This window comes from Heterocephalus glaber, unplaced genomic scaffold, assembly GCF_053883595.1.
Source record: "Heterocephalus glaber isolate CG9 unplaced genomic scaffold, H.glaber_assembly_v1.0 deba00000943, whole genome shotgun sequence".
Classification (NCBI taxonomy): domain Eukaryota; kingdom Metazoa; phylum Chordata; class Mammalia; order Rodentia; family Bathyergidae; genus Heterocephalus; species Heterocephalus glaber.
Genome location: NW_028258175.1, coordinates 1,726,670 through 1,752,399, shown reverse-complemented (window position 1 = coordinate 1,752,399; position 25,730 = coordinate 1,726,670). Strand labels below are relative to the sequence as shown.

General features: G+C 44.5%; 1 long non-coding RNA gene across 2 annotated transcripts in view; it reads right to left on the bottom strand.

The window, feature by feature from the left end:
- The window catches only part of LOC147828632 (uncharacterized), a 31,438-nt gene that overhangs the window by 4,640 nt on the left and 1,068 nt on the right, over positions 1-25,730 (bottom strand). Inside the window, exon 1 of one of the 2 annotated variants that reach the window (XR_015450433.1) lies at positions 21,531-25,682. The exons of the other annotated variant lie outside the window; for it this stretch is intronic. This is a non-coding gene — a long non-coding RNA (uncharacterized LOC147828632). Of the gene's footprint in view, positions 1-21,530; positions 25,683-25,730 lie in introns of those variants that run through there. 2 annotated transcript variants of the gene reach the window in all.

Here is a 25,730-nt window from a genome sequence, read left to right as displayed (position 1 = left end):
AGGCCCCCCGCCCCGCGCCTTTTTTTTGAGACAGAGTCTCACTGAGTTGCCCAGGCTGGGCTTGAACTTGTGATCCTCCTGCCCCAGCCCCCCAGCGTGCAGGGATTACAGGTGTGCGCCAGCATCCCCGGTTTGTAACAGTGATGAGGCAACGGCAGGATTGCCAATGTCTGCAAAATGCCTAAAAACCAGGGAGAACCTCAGGAGCGCGGCTCAGATGGATCGTTAGTGCCTAGCCCGAGGAATGCAGCTGGGGTGGCAGGCAGCGGTGACGTGTGCTTTTTCTTGAACGCTTTATTTCTGTTTGACTGTTTTCCTGCACAGGATTATGAGTTTAACAGATGGAGAAAATTCTGCACTTGAACTTGAAATGAGAATTACGTTCTAATTTTGTAGAGTCCGTGCTGAGGCTGATGCTCATCAGCTTCCGTGAAGGCCGAAGGTGAGGCGCCCACCCACGCCCCGCCCGCGGGCCCTCTTCAGAAGTTATCACCTTTTGTCTATATTTGTAAATGTCTTCATCCACATTCAAATGTGTGAAGGCGATCAAATGCTCTCGGTCTCCCGCAGAGAATCGGGCCCCTCCCCCTCCCCGCCCCCTTCCCTCCCCGCCCCGCCCCGTCCCTTACCCCGCCCCGCCCCGTCCCTTACCCCGCCCCTCCTCCTCCCCTCCCCTCCCCTCCGGGACGTAGTCCGCCAGGCTGCGGTTCAGTTCGGATCTGGTGGTGCGGGTCAGTCTCACGGCCAGCGCTCCAGCCGCAGCCTGTCTACCGCTTTCTCCCTTTCAGTTTTCAGCTTTTATTTTTCTTAGCACGCGTTTGCTGCTGCGCCTAATGGTGCCGCCCATCTCGGCGAGTTTCTCAGCGCTTTTACCTCCCTCTCTCCCTCCCGCCCCCCACACCTCTTGGTCCCGTCTACTACTTTTGAAGTTTCTCTTCTTTTCCCTTTATTTATCCAAATCAGCCGATATCCCTGAAGTCTCAATTTTTCCATGAAGCTATTCCTTCCTTTTCTGAACTTCGAAACAATTTATTAGGATGCAAACAATTTAGTCATAAACAGCCGGGTGTGGTGGCCCACACCTGTAATCCCAGCACTAGGGAGGCTGATGCAGGAGGATCACCGTGAGCGGGAGGCAGCCTGGGCTACATAGTGAGTTCAAGCCTGGCCTAGACTACTTAGTGAGACCCTATCTCAAAAAAAAAAAATTACTCATAAACAAATGTGATATCTGTGGGGGGTTTTGTTTTGTTTTGATTTTTGATACTGGGGATCGAACCAGAGCCTTCACATTGAGCTACTTCCCCAGCCTTTTTTTTTTTTTTTTTTTTTTTAATTTTGAGACAGAGTCTCGTTAAACTGCTAAGTTCCCTAGCCTGGGCTCAAACTTGTAATCATCCTGTTTCAGCCTCGCAGAGTGCTGTGAGTACAGCCCTGCACCACCATGTCTGGCTGTGTTCTACTTCAAGGAAAAGTTTACTCAAAAGAAACCAGACTGAGGGGGGTTAAGGGGGGAATGGGATAAAATAAAATAAAATTTAATAATAAAAAGAAGAAACCGAGTGCATCAGGTTGAAGATAGTGGGTGAATCACACATATTTACCTCTGTTGCTCCCCAAGTCATAATCAGTGGCAACAGGAGGATTTTGTGTGCACAAACCCACAAGAACCGCGAGCATGAGAGGAAACAGTAGGAACAAAAGTGTTTTTAAACCAGGTACCAGATGAACACGTGGTGCCTTATTTACCAGAACTGAGGAAGTGGAATCTGAGCCGGCATTGGAAAAAGTGAGAAATCAGCAGGCTTGCTTTGCAGAAGCCACAAGACATAAAAATTGGCTCATTCAGGAGGAGAGGAACAGAGCCTTCTGCAAGGAATGTGGGCAACCCGAGGGAAAGGCCCAAAGGCGGCCCTCAGGAGCTGCTGGGAGGTGGCCAGTGGCACCCGGTGAAGGGCCCCACGGGCAGCTCACCCACAGGTGCAGTTTCAGTCAGCTTTCAACAGCTCCACACTCAAGTATGAGCAGACACCCAAGAAATCCATATGCACGCCAGGTGTGGTGGCACACACCTATAGTTCTAGCACCATAGGAGGCTGAAGCAGGAGGATCACAAGGTCATGCCCAGCCTGGACAACTTAGCGACTTAGCAAGACCCTGTCTCAAAAAAATAAAATAAAGAGGGTTGGGGACATAGCTCAGTGAGCCGGCCCTGGGTTCAATCTCCAGTAACACACACACACACACACACACACACACACACACATCCTATAAAATTAGGAAGAGACATACCCACTAGCATACTTGCTGTCTCCCACCACGTGATGCTCCCGCTGTGTTATGAACATGGACTAAACGATTATCCCGCCAGGGGAGGATGGGTTGAGATTAGATCTTGTTAAATTGTACATATGGATTTTATACACAATTCTACAATAAAACAAAAAGAAAAACACAGGAAGTGAATTTCCAGGTTCCCCAGCACAGTGAATGAAAGCAGATCCAGACCAAGGACTCCAGGGAGGACGCCAAGGCCTCCAGAGCAAGTCAGGAGCCCGACTGGGCCTGGACTCCTCCAGGGTCCTGGTGCGGGGGACACAACTGGGCACCCAAATACTGGAGACACAGGATGTCCAAACTTGAACTCTCCAAGCTGTTAACTAGGTGTGAAAGGAAAATATGTAAAGATGTTTTCAGGAAGAGAAAGATTCGGAATCTGGCAAATGAGGGATCCAACTCAAGAGAGGTAGGAGGATGCCCAAACCATGGTGGCTTGTGGACGTGGTTGGCCCCAGGGTGCCCATGTTGAAGGCTGCATCCCCAGCGGGCACCATCAAGAGCTGAAGCCTCTCGGGAGGGGATGAGGGCGGTAGTGGCGCTGCCCTCAGAAAGGACCCGTGCAGCTCTCTCGGGGCGCTGGTCAGTTCCTATGAGCGTGAGTTGCTATAAAAATAGCAAGGTTGGGGCCGGGGATTTAGCTCAGTGGTGCCACTGCCTGCCTCACAAGCCCAAGGTCCTGAGTTTGATCCCTGGTACCAAAAAAAAAAAAAAAAAAAATAGCAGGGTTGGCCCTGGCCTGCTCTCTGCTTCCTGTAGTGCCATGTGAGTGCTCCCTTTCACACAAGTCCCCATCACATGCTGTAGTCCACCATGATGTCCTCCCAGAGGCTGAAGAGATTGTGCTGCCTGACCTTGGACTTTCAGCCTACAAAACTTCGAGCTAAATAAATCTCTTTTCTTTATAAAATCCCAAGACTTGAAGCCAGGCATGGTGGTGCACACCTGTAATCCTAGCATTTGGGGGGCTGAGGCAGGAGGATCACCATGAGTTCAAGGCCAGCCTGGGCTACATAATGAGTTCAAAGTCAGCCTGAGACCCTGTCTCAAAAAACTCAATCATCTAGATAGATGATAGATAGATAGATAGATAGATAGATAGATAGAAAGAAATAATACCCAGCCTCAGATATTTTGTTATAACAACAGAAAACAAACTTCTACAGTGGTGAAAAGAGATCTCAAGAAGACACCATGCAGCAGGCCTGAAGAGCAGCCACTCCAGAGGGAAGCGGACTAGAAGGCTACTGAGAGGTGTCTCTAAGGATATAAAATCTATATAAAATCTGGTGGGTTTAAAGATAACTTACACCCCGAGGTACAATTTAAGGTTGAATTAGTGCTACATACAAATCAAAACAAAAACTTGATACAAGTATCAGCACGGTGGGCCGGGGATTTAGCTCAGTGGTTCTGCCGCCTGCCTTGCAAGTGCAAGGATCCGAGTTTGATCCCCGGTACCCAAAAAAAAAAAAAAAAAAGACAATAAGTATTAGCACAGTGGGGTAAAGCAGAAAGAAGGGGAAAAACAGTAATAGTCACTCCTTCAGCTGTGGACATAGTTATATGGTTAGAGATGTAAACTCTGGATACTTGTGTTACAAACCTGCACTACAGCAAGGCAGGAGGGAAGGACAGGAAGTGCAAGTTGTAGAAGCAGAGGAGCCAAAGCCCAGGAAACAGAGGGATAGATAATACCTGAAATCAAAAAGTCGGGAAGTATCAATATGAAGATGTTATTTAGAGGTACGGAGGTCAGTGCAAAAGAATCAGCTGGGCCAGGGATTTAGCTCAGTGGTGCCGCTGCCTGCCTCACAAGCCCAAGGTCCCGAGTTCAATCCCTGGTACCAAAAAAAAAAAAAAAGAATCAGCTAAAGGGGCTGGACCATGTTTTCATAACAAACCTCACAGATTTTCTAACGTCTGCATTTGTAACTAGAAAAAGGATGAAATCCCAATTGAGGTGAAGGATAGTTTTCTCACTTCGGATGTGTTATTTGAAGAGATATTTTTTAATTTTAAAGAGATGTTTTCATTGATCAAAAGGAGAAATTGATTGAAAACAAGAATTTCTGACTTTCCAGTGCATACCTCCCGGGATGCACACTTCCCCCTGAGAAACAGTTATTGGTAAAGTTGTAGCAATTTTTACATGTGGCCATATTTTTTCTTACAGATTAAAGCAAAAATAATATAACTGAGCTTACAGTTCTGTGGGTTACTGGACAATTCTGGGCTGTGCATTTTTTTTTTTTTGGTACTGGGGATTAAACTCGGGTCCTTCTGCCTGTGAGGCAGGCGGCGGAACCACTGAGCTAAATCCCTGGCCCTAGGCCATGCATTTTTGACACTCCTCCCAAGAGGCAGGATCTGTGTCCCCCTCGCAGGAACACGAACAGGTTGGCTAGTTACTACAGGTGGTGCAGTTGATGCTACTCGACTTCCAAGGCTGGGTCATAAAAAACCCACTTGGCAGTTTTCACCTTGCTCACTGGGCTGCTCGTTCCTGGACTCTGAGACTCCCACATAAGAAATTCAACTATACCCAGGCATGGTGGAGCACCCCTGTAATCCCAACAGCGGGAGGCTGAGGCAGGAGGGTCACAGCTTTGAGCCCAGCCTGGGCAGCGTACTGACTTAGGAAGATCCTGTCTCAAACTTTAAAAAATAAATAAATGAAAAGGCCTGGTCATGTAGCTCCATGTGAACGCCCTGGGTTCAATCTCCAGAGACCACACACACACACACACACACACACACACACACACCAGGCCAGGCCAGGCCACAGGCATGTGAATAAAGAAGCTACACTGATGGGCATGGCAGTGCTGCCTGTCACTCCAAGAGGCTGAGGCAGGAGCAATGCAAGTTCAAGTCCAGCTTGGGCAACTGAGCAACTTAGAGAGGACTTCTCTCCAAATAATAAACACAGCCATACTTGGAGCTGTCTCGGAACTCGCACTCTGCACATCTTGGAGTGAAAACTTTGTCCGGCATCCGTCCTTTGTTTGGTGCTTGACATGGAGATTGGAACTCAGTGCCTCAGTACCAGAAAAAGAAAGGAGTAGGAGGCGGAGGACAGGGAAAAGGGGGAGGGTGGGTCCCCAGCCAGTCTCACCCTCCTGGCTGTGGACCAGACATCTTGGAGCCATTGTAGCTTCTGCTCTGCCTTTTCTAAATTCTACCCACAGAATCCGTGAGTGTTAAACAGAAAAAACCGGGGACCAAGGGCATAGCTCAGGGCTCACCTAACATGTATAAGACCCCAGGTTCAGTCTCCATTGCTGAGAAAATATTATTGCTGTTTTTGGCACTAAGTTTTGAGATTTTTTGCTTTTGTTTTGTTTTGGTGGTACTAGGGATTGAACCCAGGGCCTTCACACCGAGCTACTTCTGCAGCTTTTTTCTGGGTTTTGTTTTTTTTAATTTTTTAAATTTTGAGACAGGGTCTCACTAAACTGCTAATTGTCCAGGTAGGGTTCAAACTAGCTACCCTCCAGCCTCAGCCTTGTTCTCTTGTTGTTGTTCTTGTTTGTTTTTTGTGTTTTTCTTCTCATCACTGGGGACCGAACTCAGGACCTTGCACTTGCCAGGCAGGTGTGGTGCCACTGAGCTAAATCCCCAGCCCTCTCAGCCTTGTTTTTTTGTTTTTATTTTTAAATTAATTTTACTGGTACATTTAGTATACAATATAATGGCATTCATCACTGGAAATTTGCACCTTTACGTAATCCATCTTGGTCCTTATTTTTTCCCCCATTCCCCTGCCTCCCTTCAACACCTCCATTCCTCCCTATCTACAAAGCTTTGTCTCCATTTTTTCTTTTTCTCATATTAATTCCATTCCCTTCTTTCCTTTCCCCTACCCCTCCCACTTCCCCTTCACCCCTTTTCTTCCTATTTTACATTATCTATTATACCTTTTAGTCCTTATTTACACTTTCAGTTTCTCACACTAGAGAAACTATTCGGTATTTACACATGTGTATCCTAGCCTTGTTTTTTTAATACAGTAACACATAACTGAAAGAAAAGCTAAGGGACAAAGCTGTATGTGATTGTGCACTGCTGCACCCAGAGCCAGGCATGGTGGTGCAGACCTATAATGTCAGCACTGTTGTGTGTGTTTGACAGGAACTCACTGTGTAATTCAGGCTGGCCTTGAACTCACTATGTAGCCTAGGTTGGCCTCGAAATCACAGCAATCCTCCTGTCTCAGCCTCCCGAGTGCTAGGATTATAGGTGTGCACTACCACACTCAGGCAATGGCAGTGTACTTTGAAGTTGAGACAGGAGGATCACATTTGAGCCCAATCTAGGCAACTTTTCAATTTAGCAAAAACTTGTCTCAAAGCCAGGGAGGTGGGCCTGCCTGGCAAGCACAAGGTCCTGTGTTCAATCCCTGGTACAAAAAATAAACAAATAAAATTTTAAAAAACTTGTCTCAAAATATAAAATAACAAAAGGAGATGTAAGTTTGTGCAAAAACACTAAGATCAGGCCAGGTGTGGTGGTATATGCTTGCAATCCCACACTTGAGAGGCTGAGGCAGAAGGATTGCTGAGTTTGAGGCCAGCCTGGCCTACATAATGAGTTTGAGGCCAGCCTGAACCACACAGCGAGACCTCAGTACTCAGGGTACTCAAGGTAAGCAAGAGAATGCCTATGACTATTAGAATGGTAAATGAATCATAGGATGCTAAGTTGATAGTGCATAAATTAATCATGGGATGCATTAATGACTAATTATCTCATTGTATGTACTGAATATTTATCTATATTTTAGTATTGAACTAAAGCATAATTTTATCATTTCAAGAATGTCCAATAATAAAACAAGCAACACAGTCATTCTTTTATGCCTTTTAGATCCTGAGGAATAAGCAATAGGGAGAGAACTTAAACTAAAGTTAGGGTTGGGGGAGCAGCTCAGAGGTAGAGCACTTGCCAAGCATGGGAAAGGCCCTGGGTACATCCCTAGCACTGGAAAATAATAAATAAGTGAAAAATAAACCCAAGTGATTGCAAATGAAATTTTGTGATTAAAAAAAAAAGTAAGGTCAGGGTGGTAGCACACACCTGTAATCCCAGCACTCGGGAGGCTGAGGCAGGAGGATCACCACAAGTTTGAAGCCAGCCTGGGCTACCGAGTGAGTTCAAGGCCAGCTGAACTATGTAGCAAGATCCTGTCCTTGGCCGGGGATTTAGCTCAGTGGTTTTGCCGCCTGCTGTGCAAGCACAAGGTCCTGAGTTCCATCCCTGGTACCAAAAAAAAAAAAAAGATCTTGTCTCAAGAAAGGAAAAAAAAAGTAAGTAAAGCCACCTAATCCATGAACACAAAGGCTGGTATAAACCTATGTGAGAAATGTCAGAATGGCTGTAATGGTGAAAGAGCTGAGGTTATGAAACATGTTATCAACAACAAAAAGGGCTTTTTAATGGCTATATTTGGAACAAAAAGAAGAACAAGGAAGAAAAAGGCCGATTTCTTGGAGGATGGTGTAACACTAACATGACCGAGAGAAGGCAGAGCCTCTCAACTTTCATCTAGTTTCTTTTCTACAAAGAGAATGATGCTCAAGATTAAAACGTTGGGCTTGGAGCTAAGAGGAAACTGAAGGTGCAAAGGAGTGAAGAATGAGGGCTGGAGGTGTAGCTACAGGGCAGAACACTTGCTTGCCACACACAAGGCCCTGGGTTCAAGTCCCAGCACTATAATCAATTAATCAATCAATAAATAGGCACTAACTCAGCTGAGCTGTTCCAGATCCAAGCTCTGCACAAGCTGTAGGAAGCATTGGAGACAAATGTTAAGAGATTTTAGAAAATAGAAGTACTGGGATAGCAAATATTGTTATTGCTTTCAAGAAATTTTAAAAAGCACTTTATAAAAACATTCATCAGTGGCTTTTGTATTAGTCTCCCTGACAAAAGGTTTTCGTTGGTTTGGTTTGATTTTTGAGACAGGGTCTTGCCATGTAGTCCAGGCTGGTCTTGAACTTGCAATCTTTGTGTTTTCTTTTGTTTTGTTTTGCTTTTGCAGTACTGGCGAGTCGAATCCAGGGCGTCCACAGTGAGCTATATCCCCCAACCCTTTTTATTTTTTATTTTGAGACAGGGTCTTGCTAAGTTTCAAGCTGGGCTCAATTTAGGATCCTCCTACCTCAGCCTCCCAGAGTGCTGGGATTACAGGTGTGCAGCACTATGCTCAACTTCCCTGACAAAAATATAAACTTTATATTCTTTAGATAATTTGTCAGCAACAAGTAGTGGAAGCAGCAGGAACTACTCATGCTAAAGAGCCCCACTTCCTGTTTTCACTACAACACTGCCAGAAGGGAGAGCCCTGGGCCTTGACTTGGTTTCTGCTTTGAAACCAAGAAGAGAGAAAATGTTTCAGGAAACTCTTACAGATGATATGAAAAAATATGAGCAAGCACAGTACAGTAATTTGGGGCGTCTATAATAATTTGAACATTAATATCGATTTTTAAAAGCTGTGAAAAATTAAACAAAGGACTCACTTTCCCCTTAAAAAAAAAAAAAGCAGTGGAAAAAATAACAACAAAATAATGGTCAGCACCAACTTTTCTCAAAACTCTGGAAGTTAACCAAAGCTTGCAGCAACTTGAGGAATTCGTCAAGTAGCTGACAGCCAGGCACAGTGGTACATGCCTTTAATCCCAGCACTCTGGGAGGCTGAGGCAGGAGGATTGCAAATTCAGGCCTAGCCCGGGCAACTTAGATCCTGTCTCAAAACATACATACATACATGCATACAAAAGAAAGAAGAGCTGTAGCAAAAAGCAGCTGAATTTGGGGAAGAACAGGGAGCCTTGTGGCATTTTAACTTGCCCTGGTCCCAGCCTCATTCTGCAGCTCTCTTGCAAATGTGAAAAGCACCAGCCCATTTTCTCAGTGCAGCCTGGCAGCCGAGGAGGGGACAGAGGAAGTTGGAGTTCTTCCAAAGCCTTATTCCCAAATAAGTGTCATTATCTGAGCTGTACTGAGGTGACCCCGCTCACAAGACTGCCCGTGTTTTACATGAGCTGGAGCATGCACAGTGCAAAAAGCCTCCTCTGCAGCAGGGCTTGTTAGAAACATTTCCATCCAAGTGTTTAAACTTTGCCGCTACCTGAACTGGTGAGCAGCTCTCTTGGGCTGAAGGACAGACTAAGCAAACAGCTCAAAAGGAAAAGCTGGGAAGAGCAAAGCTCAGTTTGGGGAGTGAGGTGAGTTTGAGGCCAGCCTGAACTATATAGCAAGATGCTGTCTCCAGCAAAAAGGACATCTGGGAAGATGGTGGAGCGATGAACAGCAGGGAAACAGCCTCTCTGAGATTTGGTGTCCAAATGCTGGAATACAGCAACACGAAGAAGAGAAGAAGGAGGGAAGAGGAATCCAACGGGAATCTGCAGCAGGAATTGAAGACTACAGGGGGAGCAAGGAAAGACTTCAATGAAGAAGGAGGCAGTGAGGGGCTCTTTCTCCCTGAGCCCAGACTCACAGTGTGGGAAAGGCAGCTCAAATCTGCAGATGCGGTGACTACTGGCACCCTCAGAGGCCTCCATGAAGAAATGCACCAGTGGAACAGAGCAGTGGACACAGCAGATTGCAGTGGCTGGTGAGTTATTTGGGTGCAGACGTCCCCCAGGAGAGGGTAATGGCTGGTAGCCATCTTGGAGAGGAGCCAGCCGAGCTCAGAACTCAGAGCAGCTGTAGGCTGGCTCCATCAGAGTGAAGGAGAACAGAGTTCAAATCAGCAGGAGGTCAAGGAGCCAAGTTCAATCCAACAGGGAGCCAAGCTCAAGCTGGCAGGAGGCACATGGAGTGTTGGAGGCTGAAAAAATCAGATTCCAGCCTCACAGCCAGAAACCAGCCTGAATTTCAGTGGTACTAAAGGTGCAGCTTGCTGGGATTATCCACTACCCTGCTATAAATCTTCAACTGGCTTGCTGGGAGTAATCAGCATGGATCTGGGCTCTGTGTGCCCAATTCGTCTAACAGGAACAGCAGAGACACACCTCGAAGTGGATAATTTTTTTCTTTTTTTCTTTATTTTTCTTTTTTTTGTTTTGTTTTGTTTTTTCTTGTTTGTTCTTATTTTTATATGAATGTGAACATTGTTTCTAGCTTTTTGTTGTTGTTCTGTTCTTGTTTATATTTCTTCCTTCTCTCTTTCCCTCTTGTCTCCCTCACCAGTTTCCCAAAGTTTGCTTAACCTTCTTTGTCCTCCATCCTTGTTTCTAATCTCTTCCTCTTCTTCTATCTCTCTACTTTTTTCCTCCCTAACCCCTTTTAAATTTTCTCCACTGTGGGTAAAATCACCATATTGAAGGCATGTTTACTGCATACAGTTTTCTGGTTTGTTTTAGATGTTGTTATATAACCACAAATCTAGTTCATATGGTTAAAGATGGCAAATTAATAGTTAACCCAGTTTGTCATTTCCTAGGCTGTGTTTGATGCTATTGGTATTGCTGAATGTACTACTTTAGCCAAGGTGACATACTTATTCTAATCAATTGTTCTTCCTGGTATGCGTAAAGGATTGCCTAAGGGTCATAAACAATATTTACTATAGGCCAGTGCCAAAGAAGCAATGCTAGATGAAATAGGCAGCAACTTCTCCTCCCCAATAAATTGAAGCAGTAGAATCTTGCAACAGACTCAAAACCCCAAAGCCAGCTAAACCTGGAAGACATCTCTGAGAAGCAATAATTTCCTAAGGGTTCTAAATACTAGCAATAAAGCTACTTGCCATAAGGAATTTACAAACATCAACCCAGGAATTAAACTAAAAAAATAGAAAATGAGAAGACACTTAAGTAAGATGCAACCCTAGACTTCCAGCTCACCAAAGGCAAACCCAGGGCCAATGAAGTAGAATAATCTGAAAGCCACCCACATGGACTCTCTGAAGTGGTAACAGTGGAAGTAAAGCAAATGGATGAGGCCCTAGGAAAAAAAAATCAAAGCAGAAATAATTTAGATCAGTGGCACCATGCCTGCCTCATAAGTGCAAGGACCTGAGTTCAATCCCTGGTACCAGAAAAAAAAAAAGAAAGAAAGAATTTCCCAGATAAGTACAGAGATGGTGATAAAATGAAAGACTTGGTTAGTGACTGTAGAGCAGATACAGATTTTAAAAACCAGAGGAGCTCAGGAACATGATAGAAACCATGAACACCCAACATAGGAAAGAAATGGAATCCATGAAACAGATTCAAACAGATATCCAGGAAATTTAAAATTCCCTTGAATGTACACACAGCAGAATGAGCCAGTGTGAGTACAGAATATCAGATATAGAAGACAGGATTGCAGTTAGTGGCCACGAAAAGAAAGATTTTTTTTTTTTTAGCAAAACATTTATTGGTACATTTTAGAATGTACCAATTTAGAATGTACATACAGAAGGACAAACACCACAGGGAATTTGCATTGCTTCTTTTCCCACCTCTTTTTTCCCATTCCCCTCCCTCCCCCAAGGCCCCTCCCCTCTCTATGTACAAAAGCTTTCTTTCCATTTTTTCCTTCTATTTTCACTTTCGTTCTTGTCCCTTCCTTCCTTTCTCCCTCCCTCCTCCCTGATCCCCTTAGAAAAGAAAGATTTCTTAAAAATATCAAGGGACCCTGAAAAATCAATCCAACAGCGTCTAGACAATGCAAAGAAGAATAAAATAAGATGATATGAGTCAATGATAAAGCAGGAGATAGCACAAACAACATAAAAAACCTGTTCATGGAATGGCAGAAAACTTCCCAAGCAGGGAAAAAGAATTTGACATACAGATAAGTGAGGAACATAGAACTCCAAGTAGGCATGATTAAAAGAAAATCTACACCAAGGCATAATAATAGTCAAGATTCCATGCCAGGGATTTAGCTCAGTGGCACTGCACCTGCCTTGCAAGCGCAAGGTCCTGAGTTCGATCCCTAATACCACACACACACAAAAAAAGATTCCAAGCTGAGTGTGGTGGTACACACCTATAATCCCAGCACTCGGGAGGCTGAAGCTGGAGGATCACCATGAGTTTGAGCCCAGCCTGGGCTAGTGAGCTCAAGGCCAGCCTGAACTACATAGGGAGACCCTGTCTCAAACAAAACAAAACAAAACAAAACAGTCACGATTCCAGAAATTCAACATAAAAACAGAATATTAAAAGCAGTTAAAGAAACGAGTCACCTATAAAGTAAACCCCATTAGGATCACACCAGACTTCTCAACACAAACTCTCAAGTCAAAGAAAGCTTGGAGTAAAGTATTTCAAGCCCTAAAAGAAAGCCTCCAGCCAAAATTGATATATCCCACAAAACCATCTTTCAAAATTGATGGAGAAATAAGGTACTTTCATGACAAAGAACACCTGGAGGACATTCTAGAAAGAGATAATGAGAACAACAACTCCATGAACCCCAACGGAATGAATCTACCAGGAAAGGCAAATAATTAAAGAGGCGGGGGGAGGGTACCAACAACAGGAAAATAACATAACAAGGATAAGTCGATACATATCAGTTATAGTGGACCCTTGACTTACGAACTCAATTCATTCCCAAGGGCTGGTTGTAATTCAAGTTGGTCAACTAAAGGCTCAGGCTCCTCTACGCAGCCTTCAGAGTCTCTCTCCTGTACACAGCCAGATCTCACTGTCCTTAGGAGACACTGGCCCAGGATTTTTCAATTAACCCCACTGAAGAAAGGATGTTGTAATATTCCATCCAGAACTCTTTAAGGGTTATATCTATATCTGAGACCATCTGGAAGAACAAGTGGCTGACATTTGGGTTGTAACTCAAGGTTTTGGTTGTAATTTAAGACTAAAATTCCAGTCATAACCCAAGTTGTACATATGTTATGCCACTCATAACTTGAGAGTCCACTGTATAAATATAAATGGTCTCAATTCAAAAATCAACAGAAACTGACTGACAGAATGGATCAAGAAGCAAGATCCAACAATATGCTGCATACAAGAAACACTTAGACTGGTCTCAAACTCATGGCAATCCTCCTGCCTCAGCCTTCCAAGTGCTGGGATTACAGGCATGCACCACCATGCCCAGTGAGAACCTGTATTTTAATAAGATGGAAAACACAAAAGAAATGGACAGATTCTGGTTACATATGAATTACCTAAGCTGAATCAAGAAGGTATAAAAATTCTAATTAAACCACTATCAGTCAATAAAATTGAAGATGTAATTCAAAAACTACCAACAAAGAAAAGCCCGGCTCCTGACAGATTCACTGCTGAATTCTACAAGAAATTTAGAGAAGATCTAATGCTGCTACTTCTCAAACTCCATAATGAAGTTGAAAGGGAAGCAATACTCCCAAATTCATTTCTGAAAGCAAGCATTACCCTGATATCAAAACCAGAGAAGGATCCAACCAAAAAAGAGAATTACAGCCCAATCTCCCTAATGAACGTAGATGTAAAAGTCCTCAATAAGATACTAGCAAACAGGGCCAGGGATTTAGCTCAGTGGTTCTGCTGCCTGCCTCGCAAGCACAACTTTCCGAGTTTGATCCCCGGTACCCCCCACCCCAAAAAAAGATAGTGGCAAACAGTGCAGCAAATCATCCAGAAGACTATACACCATGAAAAAAAAAAAAAAACATGACCAAGTAGGATTCATCCCAGGAATACAGGGATGGTTCAACATACGTAAATCAATAAATGTAATACACCATATTAACAGAGCCAATGCTGCCTGCCTTGCAAGCACAAGGACCCAAGTTCGATCCTTGGTACCAATAAAAAAAAAAAAAAAAAAAAACAGAGCCAAGGACAAAAACCACATGATCATCAGAATAGATGCAGAAAAAGCATTTGACAGAGTCCAACACACATTCATGATTTTTTTAAAAACCCTATAGAAAAGTGGAATAGATGGACTTTATCTCACACTGATAAAAGCCATCTATGACAAACCAACAGCCAACATCATACTAAATGGACAAAAACTGAAAGTTTTCACCCTAAAATCAGGAACAAGACAAGAATGTCCACTGTCACCACTTTAATTCATATAGTTCTGGAAACATTAACCACAGCAATTAGACAAGAGAAAGAAATTAAAGGAATAAGGAGTTCTGCTACCTGCCTCTCAAGTGAAAGGTCCCGAGTTCGATCCCCCATACCAAAAAAAAAAGGAATAAGGATAGGAAAGGAAAAATTTAAATTACCATTATTTGCAGATGACATGATACTCTACGTAGAAGATCCCAAAAACTCCACCAAAAGACTTTTAGATTTAATAACCAAATTTAGCAGCATAGCTGGATACAAAGTCAACATTCAAAAATCAATAGTCTTCTTGTACACAAATAACAAATTCACTGAGAGAGGAATTAGGGAAACAACACTTTTCACAATAACATCCAAAAAAATGAAATACCTAGGAATCAATCTAACAAAGGAAGTAAAACACCTCTACATGGAAAACTACAGTACTCTGAAAAAGGAGATTGAAGAGGATATTAGAAAATGGAAAGATGGTCTGGATATGTAGCTCAGTGGCAGTGCACCTGCCTGGCAAGTGCAAGGTCCTGAGTTCGATCTCCAGTACTGAAAAAAGAAAAAAAAAACCCTAAAACTAGAGGTTCCACTTGACCCAGCTATTCTCCTTCTTGGTATCTTCCCGAAAGAATTAAAAACATCACACCACAGTGATATATGCACACCTGTTTTTATAGCGGCACAGTTTGCAATAGCTAAAGCTTGGAAACAGCCCAAGTCCCCATCAGCCAATGAATGGATAAGAAGATACGAGGGGCCGGGGATTTAGCTCAATGGTTTCGCTGCCTGACTCACAAGCACAAGGTCCCGAGTTCGATTCCTGGTAGAAGAAAGGAGAAGAAGAAGGAGATATGGGTTGGGGTTTTTTTGTACCAGGGATCGAACTCGGGACCTTGTGCTTGCAAGGCAGGCACCAGAACCACTGAGTTAAATCCCTGGCCCAGATATAGGGTTTTTTTTTTTTTTTTTTACAAAGAATACTACTCTGCCATAAAGAAGGATGAGCTTGAGACATTTCTACCTAAATGGATGCCCCCTGAGACCATACTCTTTAATGAGATGAATCAGACACACATGTTTAAATACCACACTGTTTCTCTGGTGTGAGAAGCTAAAAGTGAAAGTAAGGACCAAAATGTATAACAGATATTGGGAAACGGGAAGAAAATGTTCAAATGAAAAAGGGAACAAGAAGGGGGGAAAAGGAGAGAAAGGACAAGAAAGAAAAGAGAATAGAAAGGAAAAAAGGAACCACAGCATTTGTAAATAAGGAGGGGAAGAGAAGTTGAAGGGGGGGGTCAGAAAAAAGGAAGAAGCAAGATAGATCATGTTCAGGCACAAATTCCCCATGATGAATGTGATCAGTATGTACATATAAAATGTATCTATCTATGTATACAATGTATCTGTGTATACAATGTATCTATCTAAACTGTGACATGTTTCACTTTTTTTTTTTGGTACCAGGAATCAAACTCAGGTCCTGGTGCTTGCACAGCAGGCAGCTAAACCACTGAGCTAAATCCCTGGCTCATGTTTCACTTTTTTTTTTAAATGGGGGAGTGAGGAGCTGGTGATCCACCCCCATGGCTGACCTACAATAACTGTGCCTTAGGAAATAAGAAAATTGCATATCTGAGCCAAACGTGAGTGGCCTGGGCCAGAGACACAAATTCAAGTTACTCATGATGACCTGGTTCTTTTGTGTGTGTGTGTTTTAGGGTTTATTGTTGTTTGTTTGCAGTGCTGGGGATTGAACCCAGAGGTGTTCTACCTTTGAGTGACATCCCTAGCCCTTTCACTGTTTGGGGAGAGGGTCTTGCTAAGTTGCCCCAGTGGGCTGGAACCTGCAGTCCTCCTGCCTCAGCCTCCCACAGGACCTGGGATTAAAGGCAGGGGTCCACCAGGCCCCGACGGGAGTTTTTTATAGTCACAAAAGAAAGTGGGGGTCCTCAAGCAGGCAGACTACAAAGAGACAGGGGAATCTCTTCTGGAGGGTTCTGTTGGCTTTTACGAGTGGGAAAATATTTTCCAGGATTCAAATGTTATCACATTCATACCTGAGGGCTGGTGGAGGCCAGAGGTCTGTTGGGCCTGCATTCCACGAGTTTTGTCTGGTGGTGGATACATCAGACACAAGGGCTGACACTAAATGGCCACAGAATGGACTAAAGACACCTAAGATAATGTGGGCTTACCTGCAAAATTTCATTTTTTTATCGGCCGGCCGGCAGGCTCAGCTGTGTGTGGGACAGGTAGATGTGTAATACCAGCACTCTGGGAGGCTGAAGCAGGAGGATCATAGAACTGAAGCTCAGCCTGGGAAATGTAGCAATTTAGCAAGATCCTGTGTTAAAATAAAAAATGAAAAAACACTAGGGACATAGCTTAGTGCAAAGGCCTTGGGTTTGGTCCCCAGTTCTGAGGGGGAAAAGTCTGCAGGCTCTTGAATACAGACGTGGCTTCTTCAAAGAGTTCCGTTCACACCAGAAAACCAGAGAAACTGATAAAAACTGTTTAAACAAAACACTTGCCAGGCATGGTGGCACACACACGCCTATAATCCCAGCACTCAGCAGGCTGAGGCAGGAAGAGCACTGAGTTTGAGGCCAGCCTGGAGTACAAGGTGAGTATAGGGCCAGCATGAACTACAAAGAGAGACCCTGACTCAAAAAAATTTCAACAATGAAAAAAATATATGTGTATATCCTGAAATATACTGTTTTCAACAAAAATCATGAGGCATGCAAGAAACAGAAATGTGACCCATACACGAGCCAGAAAGCAGGCAACAGAGCAGGAGTGGGTAGAGCCTGGAATCCCAGCACTCTGGGAGGCTGAAGCAGGAGGATTACAAGTTCGAACCCAGCCTGAGCAACTCAGCGATTGAGCAAGAGCCTGCTCAAAGTGTAAAAAAGACTGGGGATTTAGCTCAGTGGGTAGAGCATGTGTCTTGCACTGGATCAATCCTAGGATCACACACACAGAGATAATATAAATGCATTTTTTCTCTTCTTCCCTTAAATGATTTTAAAAGCAACTATATGCAAAAATATGTAAATACTTGCACTATTGGTCCCATAACATATATGAATATAATTTTTGACAATGACACAGAGGAGGTGAGTGGGACCAAAACTGTCTGAAATAAGAAAATGATATTAGATGGTAACCTGAACCCACAGGAACAAATTGTCCCCGAAATGGTGAAATAAATATTACAACCTTACAGGCCGGGGATTTAGCTCAGTGGCACAGCACCTGCCTCACAAGTGCAAGGTCCTGAGTTCAACCCCCGGTACCAAAACACTCTCCTTTCTGTCAGCTTCTTTAAGGGACATACAATTACATGAAGTAGTAATTAGAATAACTTTATTCTAATTGTGGAGCTTTTAACATGAAATAATACGTATAACAATAATAGCACCAAGCAGGAAGAAGGAGGAAATAACATTCTGTATCTCAAAGGCATTAAGTTAGGGTAAATTTGAAGTAGGCTCTGGTATACAATACGTAAAATAATCTCTAGAACAGCCATTAAGAAAATAACAAAGAATATTATAAAAAAGAATTTACATGTTGCACAATATTCACTTAATGCATAAGAAAGTAGTCAAGGAGGAACAGAGAAACGAAAGACATATGTGAGAGCAAAATAATATGTCCTATATAAATCTATCTCAACAATATTATATGTAAATGGATTAAGCAATAAAAAAGCAGAGATTGTCACACTGGATAATCTACAGGAGATACAGCTCATATGCAAAAGTATGAGTAGGTTGAAAGTAACAGGATGGAAAAGTTCGTAATGTAAAAGCAACCCTTGGAAAGTTTTGGTTGCAGGTTATGGTGGCTGCACCTGTAGTCCCAGCACTCCGGGAGGTCAAGGCAAGATGATTATAAATTTAAATCCTGCCTGGACAATTTAGCAAGAACTTGTTTCAAAATAAAGAATGAAAGAAGGGGTGGGGGCTGGGGAAGTAGCTCAGGGAGAAGGCAGGGTTCAACGCCCCCGTACGGAAAAAAAGAAAAAAGGCTATCATACAGTTCTCCACCAAACAAGAGCAGGCACCATTACATGGTGTGCCCGTGGAACACTGCTTTAGAGCTAGTTGCAATAAATTTAAAGGATTAAAGTCATATAAAATATGCTCTTTGATCATAAGATATGAAATTTAGAATGAACTGATAATAAAAAGAAATTTGGGAGATTCACAATTATATGGAAATTAAACAACAGTGTTATTTAACCAAGAGTCAAAGAAGAAATCACAGAGGAAATCTGAAAATACTTCGAGATAAATGAAGGTGAACATAGTAGCTATAAATTTGACCCTGTATCCTAAGTACATATATGAGAAGAAAGATCTCAAATCAACAATTTAACCTTAAAACACTGCAAAAGAGTTGGGCGTGGTGCCCACACCTGTAATCCCAGCACTTGTGAGGCTGAGGCAGGAGGATTGCTGTGAATTTGAGGCCAGCCTAGGCTACATAGTGAGACCCTGCCTCAAAACAACAACAAAATAAAAAGAACTTGCAGGGGGATCATGAGTTCAAAGCTGGCCTGAACTACATTGTGAGACCTCACAGTGTGCTTCACAACACACTATCTAGAAAAGATAACCCACTGCATTGAAGAACAACTTTCCAATCTTCTATCCAGGATATATAAAGAACTAATACAGAGCCGGGGACATAGTTCAGTGGCACCGCTCCTGCCTGGTAAGCGCAAGGTCCTGAGTTCGATCCCTGGTACCACCAATTTTAAAATGAGCAAAAGACTTGAGTAGATATTTCTCCAAAAAGACCAATAAACACAGCCACTGGGAAAAATTCAAATAAAAACTACAAGATCCAATTTCATACCTACTAGGATGAGCATAACAAAAAAGATAGAAATTAGTAAATGTCTATACGGATTTAGAGAAATTGTAACACCCATATATTGCTGGTAGTGATGTAAAATAGTGCAGTCACTGTGAAATTAAACATCAACTGGGCATAGTAGTGCATGCCTGTAATTCCAGCACTCTGGAGGCTGAGGCAGGAGGATCGCCATGAGTTCAAGGCCAGCCTAGCATACATAGCAGGACCTGTCTTAAAAAATAATAAGTTAACACAGTGACCCAGCAATTGCATTCTTAGATACGTACCCAAGAGAATTGGAGATATGTTTGTACAAAAACATGGATATGAATGTTCATAACAGGGTTATTCACAATAGTCAAAAACTGGGAAAACCCCAGATGTCCATCAACCATGAATACAAATGTGGTGTATTCATATATTGGAATATTATGCAGACATAAAAAGGAGTAAAGGACTGATAAATACTATGACGTGGATGAACTTTGAAAACATCACATTAAGTGAAAGAAGCCACATTCAAAGGACTATGTTTTATATAATTCCATTTACACAAAATGTGTAGAATAGCAACAGAGGCAGATGAAGAGCCAGAGGAGGGGAGGTGGGCAATGTGGGCAGAGGCTGCTACAGGCTGTGGGAGTTACTTTTGGGGTGATGAAATGTTCTGGAATTAGCTATTGGTGACAGTTGTAAAATCTGAATAAGCCAAAACCCACTGAACTGTACACTGTAAAATGGTGAATTCTGGGGCTGCGGGTAGAGCATGTGCTTAACATGCATGAGGCCTGGATGTCACCCTAGCACCAAAATAAATATATAAATGGTGAATTTTATTGCAAATGACTTATATCTCAATTTAAAAGTTGATTTCAAGGAACGAAGTCTTTTTTTTTTTTGGTACCAGGGAATGAACTCAGGTCCTTGTGCTTGCGCAGCAGGTGGTAAAACCACTGAGCTAAATCCCCGGCCCCTGAAGTCCTAAGATACACAACATAAATGAAGCCCAAAGCTGTAATCAAATGCAGAAACTACATACTATATGACTCCATTTATATGAAATCCTAGAAAAGTAAAATGATAGTGACAGAACCAGATTATAGCCTGGAGTTGAGAATCACTAGAAAGGGGGGTTTTTTGCTTTTGTTTTTTGGGGTTTTGGGGGTTGTTTGTTTTGGTTTTTGGTTTTTTTGAGTCAAGTTCTCGCTGTGTAGTCCAGGCTGGCATTGAACTCACAATGATCCTCCTGCCTCAGCCTTCCAAGTGCTGGGGTTACAGAGATGCACCACCACACCTGGTCTTGGAAAGGGCTTTTGAAACTGACATTTTTGGTTTTGGGGGGTACTGGGGATCGAACTCTGGTTCTTGTGCTTGTGCAGCAGGCAGCAAAACCACTGAGCTAAATCCCCAGCGCCTTGGAAAGGGCTTTTGAAGAAATTATTCTACATGTTGATTATGGTAACTCACACAATTGATGCAATTACCAAAATTTGTCAGTTTGTGTCCTTGCCAAATCTGTGAATTGCTTGTGTGTGTGCCATGTTGGTGATCAAACCCAGGGCCCTGCACATGCAAGGCAAGTGCTTTACTACTGAGCTACATCCCAGGCCTGATTAACACCCTAATTAAAAAAATTCGATGTCAACTTAAGGAGACATCTCTAATGATAGGCAACATCTAACATCCATACCACCTTTGCTGGTTTAAGGCCTGAATATTCAAAATCTCCAAAATTTTACTACCTTGCAACTCTGTGAAATAGGTAGAATAAGTATTATTATCTCAAATTTGCACTTGAGAAAGCTAAAGTTTAGAAAAGTTGTGCTACTCAACCAGGTTCACATATGAAAACACTTACATCTTCACATCCCTGTGAAGCAAGTGCTATATCTGCTTTTTTTATATGAGAAAAGTGAAGGAGACATTAATTAACTATCAAGGGTAAACAGGATTCACACCTCGGCAGTCTGATTTCAAGAGCCCAGTTTTTTGTTTTGATTAGCTTTTCCCAAAATCGAAGGAACACAAAGTGACAGGAGCCAAGCACTGTGCACCTGAAGCTGAATGGAAATGGCCTGGGTTACCCACTTACATACAGTCGGGGCTTTAAACCCAGGGCCAGACCCTTCCCCAGTGGGAGCAGCAAGTCGCCTAACTTTCCTGCTTGCCTTTTCTATGCCTGTGAAGAGAGGATCACATCGCAAAGTTCCAGGAACTCCCCGGCCCCCAGACACAGCCACTCTGTGCCCCTCCATGGCAGCCATTTCCCAGCAGCGCATGGGTACTCACTGTATGTGTTGTAATAACAGAAGCAACTGTGTCCCAGGCCAGAGTTCACCTCACCCTACACCCTGGGCGTGAGTTTGCAGAAGCAGAGCACTGGAGAGCCTGAGCTCTCAGTCACCGCCCTCAGTCCTCCCACAGCTGACGCGAGCTGACACAGTGCAGGAAGCTCATGGAAGAAAGAACTGCAGGGAGGCATCTGAACTCTGTCGAGGTCCGGACCTAAGTCCCCAAAGCCCATGTGGTCACAGGTCAGAATGTGAGGACTCTATACTTCATGGTTTAGCTCAGTGAGACGGCCCTGGGTTCAATCCCCGGTACTGCCGGGTAGGGTGGTGCACTGCTGGAGGCTGAGGCAGGAGAATCCCAAATTCCAGCCCAGACTAGGAAAATTCGTGATCTAACAAGGCCCTGCTTCAAAATGAAAAAGGGCTAGGGATACAGCTCAGTGCAAAGTACCTGGATTTAATCCCCAGTACCACAAAACAAAAACCAGTTTGATCAATTGAAGTGGGAATGACTTCAGGTAATACTATGGCAATAAAATGACAAAGAGTTGACTGGATATGGGAAAAAAATAACACGACAAAGCTGATAGAATCACAAATACAGTCCAGAAAGGAAACCAGTCTGAGAGGACAGAAAATTTTTTTTCAGTACAGGAGATGAAACCCAGGGCCTCTCTCCTATTAGCCAAGTGCTTTACCACTAAGCTACAGCCCCGGGCTTTTTTTTTTTCTGTACCAAGGATCAAACTCAGGACCTTGCCCTTGTGAGCCAGGTGGGGTGCCACTGAGCTAAATCCCACCCCCCTGCCGCCCCTTTTTGTTTTATTTTTAAGGCAGGGTTTAAATTACCCAGGGTGATCTAACTTGCAATCTTCCTGCCTCCACTTCCCAAGTAGCTGAGGGTGCCCATGCCCAGCTTGGTTTTTTGTTGTTTTTGTTTTTGTCTTTTGAGACAGGATCTCACTTTGTAGTTTAGGCTGGCTCTGAACTCTCGGGATCCTCCTGCCTCAGCCTCCTGAGCACTGGGATTACAGGCATGCGCCACCACACCTGGCCCAGTTTAGTTTTTGTTTTGCAGTCCTGGGGAGGGAATCCAAGCCTTGCTCATGCCAGGCAAGTGCTATACCACTGAGCTACGGCCCCAGCCCAAGAGGATGTGTTTCGTTGGCTATGCTACTGTACATATCCACTCGCCCCAGCGAACTCTGGAAAGTGAGGGCTGAAACCAGGGAGATAACAATGGCCAAGGATAGAGAATGTACATAAAGGAAAATGTTGACACCACAGGAATATGATGTGACTAAGGAAGACATTAGAGAGAGAAGGCTGGTGAGAGAGAAAAGGACCTAGCAGGGACAGGCTGAGCTGACCACAAAGATGTCACAGAAGGGACCAGCTGAAGGGACTTTATGCCACAGGAGAGATGTTTGGGCAGTATTAATGTTCTGGGGGGTTTTGTTTGGTTGTTTTTTCTGGTACCTGGGATCAAACTCAGGATCTTCCACTTGCCAGACAGGTGTGGCCCTGATGAGCTAAAGCCCAGGCCCTGTTTTTTGTTTTCCTTCTCTTTTTTTGCTACTGGGGATGAACTCAGGACCTTGCGTTTCTGAGGCAGGCAGTGGCACCACTGAGCTAAATCCCAGGCCCTTTTGCTTCCTTTTTGAAAAGTCAGACCTGGGTACAGTGGTGCACACCTATAATGTCAGCAATTTGGGAGTCTAGGAAGATCATAAATTTGAGGCCAGCCTGGACAGTCTAGTGAGACCTCGTCTCAAAACGTAAGATTAAAAAGGGATGGAGATGTAGCTCAATGACAGAACACTTGCCTAGCATATGCAAGGCCCTGGGTTCAACTCCCAGCACCATGCACACATGCCGGGGGTGGGGGGTGGGGTCCCAGTCCAATCCTTGAAGCAAATATCAGCCTGAGCCACTGTGGGGGGGGGGTGTCCTCACTCGTTAGGAGACTGGCCACAGAGGGCGGCAGGCTGCCCCTCTTGACACAACGCCTTTCCTATGCCGGGAAATTCGCTCCGGCTCAGGAAGCCCGGCTCCAAGCTGAACTCCATGGTGTTTTCTCTGAGTCACTATATTCTCCCGCCGTGGCACAGCGTCTGGCGAAAGTCCCACAAGGGTTTTTTCACTGCTTTCTGAGTAACATCCAAACCTCTTGCTGGAGTCGGACGCCTTCCTAGGTCTGGCCCAGCCCATCCCTCTGGCAGAGGCTCCCCTGCATCCTTCTACAGCTCCAAAGGACGGGTCGCAGGCTCCTCTGTGACCCTGATACACTGCTCCTCACTCCTGACGCTCTTCCTCTACCCCAACCTTCTGCAGCCTTACTTATTTTTCAGTGGTTCAAGAATCGCTCTTCCATTATTTCTCCAGAAAGTGATTTGCTCACCCCTGAGCTCACGCACCATGTGTTTATCACACTCATCTATCTAGCATTGAATTGATCCATGTGTGTGCATCTTTCATAGATTGGAAATGCCATTGATAGGCAGTCCCGGAGGAAGCTTGTTCAGGATCACACAGCCATAGGTGCCCAAGTGGCAAAGATGGCATTGTAGCTCAGGCAATCTGGCTCCAGTGAGGTCTTGCTCTTAACCGCAAATCCACACCACACAGTAATCTTTGACCAGCCACAGTGCTATTTATTACTTTTCCAAATGAATGACTAAAGTCACTGATCTAATTAGTAGCTCTTAAGCCTTCAGTGACTACGGGCTACTGGGAATCAGCACCTCAGTCTCATTAATCTGAGTTAGTGCCTGCCATGGATCTAATTATGAGTGATTTCAGAATCGTAATTACTGTTCCATCTTGTCTCGTGATCTGCAATGCACACAAGATCTACTCCCGCTTCTCTGGAAGAAAAACCGCTGTGAGTACTTAAACGAGCAGAGGGGCTGTTTGTGAAACCTCCAGCCCACATCTTCACTGGGAAGTGATGCTGGGCCAGGTGGTCTGAGGGTCCCTTCTTCAGTGCAAACAGTCAGTGATTCCCAGACAGCACCAGGAGACACCATTTGGAGTCTCAACTCTGTCCCTTTTTGTTTTGGGTACAAGAGATCGAACTCAGGACCTCGCGCTTTCGAGGCAGGTGGCGGCGCCACTGAGCTAAATCCCCGGCCCTCAGCTTTGTCACTATTACAGGGACTTTTACTTAAGTTAGTTAACCTAACTGATTCTCCACCTGCTAAACTTCATTCATTCAAAAAATTTTTTGAAGGGGCTGGGGATTTAGCTCAGTGGTTTCGCCGCCTGCTGCACAAGAGCAAAGACCCGAGTTCGATCCCCCGTACCAAAAAAAAAAAAATTTTTTTTGAGGTGGTTATGGTGGTGCATGCCTGTAATCCCAGGGCCCTGGGAGGATGAAGAAGGCAGACCTCAAGTTTGAGCCCAGACTGGACAACTTAGCAAGACCTTGTCTCAAAAATTTTTTTTTAAATGCCTGGGATGTAGCTCACTGTGAAGGCTCAGGGTTCGATCTCCAGTACTGCAGCAAAGGCTTTCTGAATGCCTGAGTGCCAGGCACCGGGATTATAGTAATAAAGAAGACAGGGCCCTGCTCAAACAGCTGCACAAATCAGAGGAGACCTATATTGCAAGGCCGTCCTAAGGCACGGAGTCAAAGGTCATGGTCCTAACAGGACCCCAGTTTTGCCAAATCCAGTGACAACACAAATGCTATCTATTCTGCTGTTTATCGGAAAAGGCTGTTAGCGTATTTTAATCAGATCCAGTCGGATTTTCTTGCCGCCTTCACGCCTCGCCCCTGCCTCCCGGGTAAGACGGGTATCTGTCTGGCACTGAGGCCAGGACCTAAGGCTCCCGGCCTCCCCGCGGACTCGGCGAGGACCCGGAGCCTCGGGTGCCCCCGCTCCAGCTGTGCTGGGTGACTAAGGTGTCCGCTAGCTCGAGGGAGCGCTTCCTCCCTCCCGGCAGCGCCGAGGCAGGTCTCCCCGGGCAACTGCGAACGGCCACGGGGATGGCGTCAGTCATCAGGGAGGCAAAGGCAAGGGCTGGGGAGCGTTCCCGGGGGGGCCCCCGACCCCCGCGTCCAGCACCGCGGGCCGCACTCTGCGGACGCCCTGGGTCAGTCACCGCCCCTTCGCCCTGACGGAGGCCGCGACCGACTCGGGGCGCCGGGCCAGCCGCACGCGGCGGGTCACGGGTCACGTGCCGCGGGGCGGGT